Here is an 11793-nt window from a genome sequence, read left to right as displayed (position 1 = left end):
GATTTATTTTTTTCCACCTTTTAAAACTTCTTGAGATGTCAAGATAATTCTTTGTTATGAAGATCCTTGGGACTACGGACTCACGAGTGCGTAGCTTGAGTCTTTTTTCAAGATCTGTGGTAGAAGACTCCTAGACCTACAATATTTAAAAATAATTAGAAAACGTTTATTGAAATAAAGAAAGTAATATTTCATCGTTCAAGCGATACGAAGTGATACTTTATTGGTCTGAAAAATCTACATTACGATTTTAATATTATTAAAAAAAATATGCCATTGTATATATATTGATAACTTTTTTCTTGATTGTTAATAGCATACATTATTTAGGTTTTTAAGGTTCAGTCAATAAGAAACTATACCGTGGAGATGATTCAAGACTTTATATGCCCTGTCATCCCCCACAGTGAAAAAACAGTTTTTTTTTTTTGTTTTGTTTTTTTATCAATATTTACCATAAATTCTTAAAAAATTTTGAACATTGTTTTCATTTCAATAATTAACAAATTTTAGTATTATAATTAAAATTTCATCTATTAATTTACTTCATTGATTTTACAGATTCATAAGTTATTAATTCTATAATCCCAGCTCCCTTTGACTTTGTGGCCTTGGGCCAGTCCATAATTATCCACTAAAAATTATGGTATTTAATTCATTGTCATGAATATTTGTAAAATGTTTATATTTTGTTTTATTTTTTACCACACTTAAAAGAAAACTTCACATTAGACTTTTACAATAGTATATTGTTATTCTTAAAGTTTTATTTCTTTTTTTTTTAATATTGAACATGCCTTTGTAATACTTATAAGCTTATTTAAGTAAATAGTTGTTTTAAAACTGTTCAAACATTAATTTATTTTTACATATTTTCAAGTATCAAATTATTTAACTAATATTTGAAGAAATGTGATCAAAATAATAGGAAATATATAAACAACAAAAGAATACAAGCTTATTCTTATATTATAAGACTATAATTTATAGTCTTACATCCATATTACATATGGATTAATCAAATGTACAAAAATGTATTATCTTTAGCTCAATAAATATTTAGTAATAACTTACGGCATAAACGATATTTTTTTTACTCATAGATTTTATTAAATTGTAAAAAAAATATATAAGATAAATAAATTATTCCATATTAAAAGGAGATTAGTCAAATATTAGAAATATTTACAAAAACATTAAATTTATATTTTTATCGGCAACTAAATACTTTTTTTTTGTTATTCAGTCCAAGTGGAGTGAGTAGACGATATTTTGTTGCACCTACCTTTTTAACAATACTGATTTAGATTTCTTTTGAGACGTAACAGCATTTTCTTTATATGTGTAGAACAACATCCTTTATTATTCAAATTACCTTCTTTTTTTTCTACGTTTCGGGGTTATCTATTTTTCCGATACGTTTGTTTCAAATTGCAGACAAATATATTTTTACCTGAAGATAAAAAGACTTGATGACCTCTAAACTTTGTTAAAATAGAGATACTTTGAATAATAAAAGGGAATTACGGTTATTTTATGCATTTTTTTATTTTTTGTTTCAAAGCTTAAAAATTTTCGTAAAGTTAATTATAAATAATTAACAATTATTATTAATAGGCTAAAACTGATTTAGTGTGGCATGATTCGGGACATATATTTGTTGTAAAAAGTTACTGGACTATTTATTAACTAACTTAAAGTAATAAACAATATCCTATCTGTGTTTAATAATATTTATTTGATTTTTTTTAACTAATTGATTTGACAGGCGGTTTGGGTAAATTTTTTCTCACCCACATTATCAATAACATGATAAAACCTTTTTTAAATTGAAAAAATATTGTGTCTTTTTTAAATATTATTTAAAAGAGACAGAGAGATGGAAAAAACTTTATTTACTAAGTAATGTTGCCCAAACACATCGTTTATGCTACAATGATTAATCGCACTTGGTAAGTACAGATATATCATTCACTCAATATTTATAAATTTTCATATTTTTAAAATATTCAACAAGTCATCTTTTATTAATCAAAGTCGCACTGATAATATATATATATATATATATATCAGCTTACAGTACAGCATCATATATATGAAAACTTCTTTAAACTCAATAAATTTATTAACTACTTTAGTCCGTTGAAATAAAGGTTTTATCGATTATTGCATTCATTGAATGTAATTTAATTTATTATAATTATCATAAAATCATTTTTTTCTTTTTCTCAATCACAATCATATCTGAATCCTGATTCTACATATTATTTTCCCCCCATTTTGCTTCTCTAGTTTTCCCCATTTATTTCATGTTCAGTTAGCTCTTTATAATTGTATTGCATAATATAATTTTACTTTAAAAATAAACAATGAGTGACAAAAACAATTTAAATAAAGAATAAAAGGCTTTAAATAAAATATATATCTGTTGTATTGTTTTTTTTTTTAAGTCACATTGACTGATACTCTAATTTGTATATAATTCTTTTTTTTTGACAGCATTAGTGAGGTTATTAGTGTTTTTAGTAACATACATTATTAATTTTTAAATATCAACCAAAATGATTGAGGAAAAACCTTTTAGACCACCAATAAACTCACATTTTTTAATATAAAACTATAAAAATTTTATTACAGTTTTATTTTTTGTGTATATAAATTAATATTATATACCAACAAACGGGCAATAAAACGCGACAAATAATTTATGAATGCCAATATTTCGAAGGAAAATATCGATGTCTTACAGATGCTTGTGTCGTAGAATATAATATTAAAAATATTACTGCAATAAAATGTAATGCACTGCTAGCGAGCGTCATCTGGTATTATTTAAGCATATCATTTACAGTGTTTTGTAAGCGCAGTAGAACCTAGCTTAACCGGCTCCTCGGATTAACCAGTTGTAAAAAAATATATATATATTTCCTTTTTTTTTTTTAATAAAAAAAGAAAAACATATTAATAAGTGATATTTAAAATAAATTTTAATGACATTTAAAATACATAAGCGATGAGAACAACTGATTACGTAAAACAACACAAAATAAGTGTCTTTGTGACTACTATCTAAAACTGAAAAGTCATTTATAAAATTAAATTAAATCATGTATATAAAGAAAAGTTTATTTTTAATTATATTAAATTTCAATAATAAATTCAACTTCATTAATAAACATATCACCTACATATTATGTTCTGTGTTTTATTTAACTTTTTACCTAATATTTGGGTCAAATCAATATTTGATTTTTTTATTTTATACATTAATTAGTAATTAGATTAACTGGCGAATAATATCATTTATAAATGTTGTTCTAGTAACAACTAAAAGTAATATCATTGGTAGAAAAAAGCAATTTCATTTAAAAAAAAATAATTTAGAAAAAAACATGATTTATTGCCAGAGAATGTAAAGATTTTATTTTAAAATGAAACTTACGCGCCTTGAAATTTTAATATTTATACTATATACTATTTAATATTATATCATATTATTATATCAAGTATAATAATTAAACTAGATATATATAATCATAATTTTGATGCAATAAAATTTTAATATAATAAAAATAAAAAGAGTTTGAGTATACTAATAGGAAATGAAACTGACTTATCTGCACTGCCATTCCTTAAGCCGTTCAGAAACTGCTATTCCACCAACAGGTTTCGAATTTCTGATCTGCCACTAATTCAATGACCAGTATTATAGTATGACCTAGATTTTTTTTCTCCAAAAGTTTGGAAAACATGCACAGAATTGTGATTGATGAACGACTTTAGGAGGCTTATGGCTACTACTGATATTTTACTTATCGGTTGGAGAGGCGGTGAAGTATTGAAGACATCGGTTGCGCACAGGCTGGGACACCGAGTGCCACTGAACTGACTACAGGATCTCGATGTGAACCTGAGAAACCGAAGATAAATATTCATGCATACATTGCTATTCATAGTGAGGAGCCCCTCCACCATTGGCCGATACATCCGGCTGAAGGAAGAACAAAAAGAACAATAAATTCGTTAGTATGCAGTGGAAGAGTTAGAAAGGAAGCCTCGGCGACGTGGAGCACATCATTAGCCGTCGATGGAAGGAAACTTGCTAACTCGATCCAACTCTTCGCTTTTCCTATCACAGTCCATAAACGGACCTAGCATTTTCTTCTGGGCAGGGGTGGTGTAACTTTAGTTCAATACATAGGCTATATTTAAGCTTTAACAGATATGTAAAGAATGTTAATTCATGTAACGTTTGTTGGTGTGATGTGAATCAGGTTAGTTTTAGAAAACTTTGGGGCTTTGGAAGTCCCTTTAAGAGCCCATCTCTCTGTTCACGCGACAGTGCGCTTTCCTAAATATTAGATCGGGGAGAACTAAGGTAAAGTAACTCTTTTCTTTAAAAGCTCAGATTTATTTCTTTGAATCAATCTCTTACCCTACAACCATGTTTGATATTCGTTGTCAAGTAATTAGCCCAAGTGATTGTAAACAACATGAGATTGTAAAATTTTTAAAATTTCATTTCATGATTCGAAATATAGTACTTGATTAAAAATTAATAATTTCTGTAAAAAAAAAAAAAATTAATTTGTGAAAACAAAAATTTGTATTAAACGTCATGATTTTTTTTTTTTAATTTCAAGATAACAAAACGTCTTTGATACATTTATCACAAGTATTAGTACTTATTTGTAATTTGCTGTATTAGTTTATCAATTTTCATTATTCTTTTGTTCTATTCTATTGTTTAAATTCCTCACTGGAGGAGTATTTTGGTGAGTTATTATTATAATCTTGGAAATTTAAAAGTTTAAATATTCGAAGCTTTACATGGGTGTGCTTCAAAAACAAATAAAAACTTAGAATTGTATTCTTCTAATGATTCGTACATAATTCATCAAATATCTTACCAAATTAAACTATTTGTACCTTTGATGTAGTTAGATTCCATGATGGCACAAACTCAGACCGCATAGCTGCCAGAAGAATGGTCCTACGCTTGACGGATATAATTTCTGGCACTCCTGACCAAGACTTAATTCGTGAGTCCAGGGGCTAGGTTAGAATCTCAATAAAAATTTTAAAATCAATTCTGGGTTTAGAAAACACTTCTGTATTCTAGGCAGTGATGGATGGGACGTTAAGCTTATTTAAAAGTCATCTGGTCCCTGTTTCATAATGAAAGCTAATAGTATTGGTTCATAAATACAAGTATAGAAACATGTTGGTAATAACACTAATACTTTTTTTTTCATAATAGGAATGGCTATTAGTGATATTACAGAAATTAAAAAGTACAAGTTACTATTGTACAAGTCAAAGTAGTTATATTATGTCAAATCTACAAGACTAATAGGATTCGTTAGTACTTTATTATGAAACAGTGCCCTGGAGGAAGAGTATAAACAAAAATTGATTTCTCCTACGAGAAACAATATCCATGAGTGTTATCTTTCCGATGTCTGAAACATCTGTCTTTAATATAAAAAAATTACTAGATTAACTACTATTTAAAAATATTTTTGATATCTTTAATAGGTATTTTCCTTATTTATGCCGGGGTGTTTTTGGTTGGAGTAGTTTGAATTTCATGAATGACTTTATTGATCTATCTTCTTAACTTAAATTTTATTTTTCAATCTTAGTTACCAACAATTATTCATTAAGGACAATTTATTCATGTCTTATTTATATTTTATCGGTTATTATTTAATTTTTAACAAGTTTAGTAATTATATTTAGTTGACCGTATAACTTAAATGTAAGAATATTTTGACCGCAACCCTGAGCATCTTCTTTTATTTAAGTTTCGTGATTGTTTGACTGTTCGTTATATGTTATTATATGTTTATTATCAGTGTTATCTGTATTGTCAAAGTGGGTTACTTTGTCCCAGATTTTCAACTCTTTCTTTATATTCTTCGTTTTTGACCAAATTATACGGGTCAGAAAAGTCCGTAATTGATACCTCAGCTTCTTCAAAGTATAAATGACAAGAAAATTACCCTTGTTCAAACTACGTTTATATCTGTGTGTTTTATTTTTTTTTTAATCAAAAAATGGAACCAGATTTATAGGTAAATTGAGAGAATGGACATTTAAAACATTTGAGAATTGAAATTCAACGACTTGGCTTCATTGAAGAGAAGAATCACTAAAAAAAATATAAGATTAGAAAAAAAAATTTTTTTGTTTGAAAATTTTATGACAGCAGTTCCCAAACCTCTTTTTTTCGGGGCAACCTTGTCAAGATAAAAAACTCGGCACAATTTAGGCTGCTAAATATGCAGGAAAAACTTTACAAAATAAATGCAAGAATACACTGTACATTAGCTTTTTAATTTTAATGTTTTTTTTTTGTTTTTTTTTGGAATATTTTAGTAAAGTAGCATTCGCTTGCTGCACCAGTATCGTACGCTTGATGCACTCTAGGGTGCTGCGGCACTCACTTTGGGAACCCCTGCTCCATGAAAAAGACTAATGCTTCTTTTTTTTTTTTTTAATATACAATTTTCTTGAAATAATAGTAGAGTAAAATATATAATTTTACTCAGATATCCAGGACTAGATAAACCCAAATTGTATGCATTCTTTAATTTATCTTAAACTACTATTATATTGAAGGAATAAAAAAAAAATTGGTAGTAAACACATATGCAGACTTGGCACCACACGTGGGGAAACGTTTACTGACGCATTCTCAATTTCCTGTGTAATGTTATCCTCAGTCATATATTCAAAAATCACTATTAAGAAAGCGATTAATAATTAATAATTAGGTTATCTGACATTTACTTCGCATTGGAATGATGTAGTACGAAGAAAAGATTACACTTATCTTAGAACAAGCAATCCAGTAATAAAAATGTGAGACATAATTAAATGACGAATAATAGGAGCAAAGTTCAATGGTACCTGGAATTTTTTTTTTTATGTGTAAGTCTTTATGAACACTTAGTATTGTCATTATTTCTTCTTTTCATTTATTTTATCTAATTGTAAACACGTGAAATATTGGTTTTTTGGTTTGGTATTAATAAAATATAAGCAAATACAACCAATGTATTAGTTTCAAAATGTTTGCATCATCAAATTCTCTTATAAGACCGATGATTATGCATTTTCAAACCGGAGACTTCCCATTAACCAATCAGCCACTGATTAGTTCTTTTATTGACCTTGGGCTATTAAAAAAAAAATGCAAGATTTCTGTTTAAAAGTTACTTTCCAGAAAATACTACAAAAATTGCCTTCCATTAATCTTTTTCCTATCATATTCAGTGGTGAAGAAATATTTCAAATGCTATTTATTGAAAAATTGTTATTGAAGTCAAGGAGCGTAATAAATGTGTTATTACTTCCCGTTTACTATAATTCTCATATTCTAATTTTTTTTTTCAGATTTCTCGATATGATATTAATAAAATTGTATGTTTTTTCCCTTTATCCTTGTAAAAATGTATCCTTCCTTGTTATTGGTTTCTCTTTAATTTTGTTTGTTTAATATTCATACGTTATTCATGCAACATCAATATGCATGTAACGCTTATCCTTGTAAATACTTAGCTTTTATGTTGGGTTGTAAAAAAAATTGTAAGCATTACATAAAACCACAAACACCAGAATTAGGGTATTTTCGAATTTTATTAATTTGAATCGTTTCATTTATATTTGTAGTTTTATTATATTATTATCGATAAATTCATTATAATCAATAAATGGTTCATTATCACTCAGTTCACGATGTTTTCATTCGCTTAACATTTTAATCCACTAGATCCAACTTTAAGCTATAAGACTGACAGCCAACACAGCATATGATCGGAATGTTTTGCATTTTGATAGACCGAAGTGGGCTTGGCACTTTACCAGAACGTCTAACAACGCGACCCCAAAAGGCTTTACAATACCTTTACCTGGAGGGGGGGGGACTTGGGGATTGGGGATGACTATTTTGTAAGCAATTCAATAGAAATTACTTTATTCATAAACTGCTCTTCATTTTGTGGCTCGTTCGAGATTCTTCATTAGGTTTTTGGGGTCAAACTTTAATTTAGACTATGATATCTTATTCCATTACAGAAAAATAAATGAGTTATATACTAATTAAAGGAATGAAAAGAAAGATAATTAAGATGTATAGCTTTGCATATCTACTTAATATTTTATTTGAAAAACCTAAACAAAACATTTTAAACTTAAAATAAAATATAATGATTGGATCTTATAAATTTAATTAGACTAATTTATCAAGATCTTATTCCCAAATTTATATATTCTATTCATAAAAACATGTTATATTACCGTTGTTATGTTAAACCTTTGACGATCTCACTGAAATCATTAAGGATCGCCGAAAACAATTTTTTTTTCCCTAATTTAATGAATCTTTGGAAGTTTTGTAAAAATCACATAATTACTGAATAATTTTTTTTTTAAGCTATATTATATTATATATCACATATATTATATTATACAGTATGTAATTTAATAAATGGTGTAACATATAATATTGTTTTTTTAAGTTGGCCCAAGACTTCCATTGGAGTCCTATACAGCCCTACACAACATAACAAACATATCGTTATATTACGCAGTAATAAATTTTGGCAAATGTTTAGAATGGAGAAACCAGGTACGGTCAGGTTGGCTAGTTGTCGATCGCCTAGGGCTACCAATTTAAGGATGCCCTAAAAAAAAGGTGCTATATATGAATCACTAGCTCAAACATTGTTAGGTTAAGTCACGACTTGATTTAAATTGGGAATAATTAATTTGGACCATTTTTTTCGTTATAAAATCGTAATCGCAGTAAAATATAACTTTTCTTTTACATATGCTTGGTCTTCTCATTAACAGTTTTTCTATTTTGCATTTTATTTATTTTTTATTGAACAGGCTAAATTGCCTTAATCCGAAAATATTTCCCATTCTCAGTTTTAAGGAACAACCACTTGTATGTAATTGATCACTATTTGAATCACCAATTATTTCGGATAAGTAAATTATCTTCATAATCGTATTTTTTTTCTTCAACTAGCTCAGACCTTCTAGATCTTTGGTCGCCTGAGCCAGCCTTCTCCAATTTTTCTTTTCATGACCCTCTTCCGTATACGTACAGGAGGGCAGGGAGGTCATCTAGAGGTAACCAACCTATCCCAACATATTGTTATTTTTATATATTATTAATCTCTGTACATTACACTTAACAATATCTATACAATGATTAATAAACGATACCAAAACAATGCACGTAACTATCTCAAGCAGACATGTACTGACCGCTTCTCAGTCACAGCCGCATGGACTAGGCCTATAAATAAGGGGCTCTAAATCCACTCTTCCATCTTTGATCCACAGCCTTACCCAGATCTAGTCATAGCACAGGTGGCGTACACTCTACTTGAGATAGAAAGGTTCATTGTCAATCGATACTCACAAGAGTTGTTTTTATTTGTACTCCTACTCAAGATGATGGCCTATATCCTCTCCTTCTCTCCAGGAATCTTAGTCCGTCTGCTTTATCTCGGCAACTAGAACTGTTACTCTACCTCAGACTCTCTTACCTCGCCTCCTCTACCTGCGTCTGTGTCCATGGCTCATCCTCTGGCACAGCCGTTCCTAACTTACTGAATACGCCTTGTCGAGGGCCTTTTGTAAAGTGGACATCAGGCTGGAGAACCGCCTAAGACTTAGACAATCCCTACAAAGGTATTTGTCCAAATTTAAACAGATGAAACTTATGAAAACAGATGAATCATTAAACAGATAAAAATTTGTTGAAGATTTATCTGGTAAATAAGGTGGGTGTGGATGGAATTCGCAAAACAGCTCTTTTAGTTTTTTCAATGTCAGTCGTGAAACATGAGGTCTGGCGTTTACCTGTAAGAGTGAAGGTCCCTCCCGATTAACTAATGTAGGTTACTCTTTGACAAGTTTTTGATGCATCATGTCAATATCACTGAAATGGAATAAAAACACCGAAAGGGCATTGTCTTCCATCTCATGTATATAACCAAGGATTATATCTCTTTTACAATCAATTTTATGTAAAATTATGCTGTCAGCTCCTTTAACGAAAAAGTAGATTATTTTAAAGGATTCCATATAGATTTGTTTACGGTTCCGCATCATTAAGCCGTTGACCCAAAGTAGGTTCCTAGCTTCAAATCTTCTCTTCAGGTTTCTTATAATAAATCTTATATATATTTTAAATACGTGTTTTGAATTTTATAAAACCCAAAGCCGCTATATAAGAGGTAAAATATTCGTTAATGAATAATCTTTTTGAACTTATTACTAGTATAGGATGGTGAAACGTAAGCCCTGCAAATTTTATTAGTTTTTTGTTGTTCGGATTTGTGATGATGTTGATTTTCTTCTTTATATTTAAGGGAATTCACGCCCTGACCTCTATTGAAAAAGACCCATTGGAGGTCTGTCAATCTCTGGAGGTGCCGGAAGTCGACAGTCGTGATCCATTTAAATCAGTAATAATTTTATAAGACAAAGTTACATTATGTGGATTATAATCTATTAGACGATTGTTATTATTGCTTTAATTAGATCAAATCAGTCGACTTTCGCTCATTACGCTCGCTTAGGGGATAACCAAACTCGCACTATCCCTTTCCATTGAGGTTGGGGCCTGAATCCTCATGCAGACGAATCAGTTTATAGTGAAGTTTTAAAATATATTTTTTTTTAGAAGTGGTTTTTGGAACTAGGTGTAAAATTAATAATAAATTAATGTTTCAACACCAATTTATTGCTATGTACTAGTAGCAGATTTACTTGGGATGCCAGGATAATCGCTGAAGGCTATTATCCAAAATAAGTTAATTAATTGATTATAAATTGAGTCCTAAAAAACTATTATTATAATTGGATTCCTTTCCAAAGGCTGTTTGTGTGTTTACCAGTTTACCAATTAAATACCTTTATATTTATAAAATGTTCTTACCATTAATTATATAGGATAATAAAGAGTGGTATATTAGGTTATATAATAGTATATAAACTACATAAGGAAAATAAGTATTTATTTACAATTTGTTATTGTGATTAAAATGATTCAAATGATTCAGATAAAGGTTGCCATAAAATATAAATTATTACATGATTACTTATTAGTTAATTTATACTTATAGCTGCTGATGCCGTGGTATGTAATGTCGTGGGTGTCTTCTGTTTCATCAGGGATGTCCAGGCCTCCTGGCCTTCGTAGGGTCGGAGTGCATCCTCCTGACTGTGGTGGTGCTACCTCTTGAGGTGCTCCTCCGTCTAGCCCTTCCTGTAGAGTGTTCCTGTCTGCTCTTCTAAATTCCCTCTTGTCTTTTTCTCCCACTTCCCTTTTGGGGTGTTACCTTATTTTTAAATCTCTTCTCTGATTGGTTATCGATGTCCGAAGACTCCCGAGGCAGGCGTCCCCCTCCTCAGGGCCGAGGATGTGTAACAAAAAGTTTGACTTGTCCAGGAAGGGCCTGCACCTGGTTAATTTGATTCTGGTCCCTCGTCACAAACTATCATTTTTGTTAGAACACTTAAAGGTTAGCCAATCTAATTTTCTCAGGGGCCTCTGGTAATGTGACAAACTTAATACTGATGTTTTCATATCCGGGGACGCAGTAAGAGACTCCTGCCCTAACCAGGTATCGGGGACAGATAGCAAAAAACCTTAATAAACGACATATTGTTGAAATCATGGCTAATGCCTTGATACATAGCATTATATATTCACATAAATAAGAAGAACATAGACCTTATCAGTATGTCTAATAACTGTCCCTGACA

At 29.6% G+C, this 11793-nt stretch overlaps 1 long non-coding RNA gene across 2 annotated transcripts in view; it reads right to left on the bottom strand.

The window, feature by feature from the left end:
• The window catches only part of LOC136797284 (uncharacterized), a 12774-nt gene extending 8906 nt beyond the window's left edge, over nt 1-3868 (bottom strand). For both annotated transcript variants that reach the window (XR_010845138.1, XR_010845139.1), the window contains exons 1-2: nt 3614-3868; nt 18-136 (exon numbers count right to left, since the gene is read on the bottom strand). This is a non-coding gene — a long non-coding RNA (uncharacterized lncRNA). The remainder of the gene's footprint in view (nt 1-17; nt 137-3613) is intronic.
• Between the last annotated feature and the right edge of the window lie 7925 nt (nt 3869-11793).

The sequence above is a fragment of the Halyomorpha halys genome, unplaced genomic scaffold (assembly GCF_000696795.3).
Source record: "Halyomorpha halys isolate HHAL.00 unplaced genomic scaffold, Hhal_1.1 Scaffold163.1, whole genome shotgun sequence".
Lineage (NCBI taxonomy): Eukaryota > Metazoa > Arthropoda > Insecta > Hemiptera > Pentatomidae > Halyomorpha > Halyomorpha halys.
Note: the sequence above shows the minus strand (reverse complement) of the source record. Positions and strands in the feature narration are given on the sequence as shown.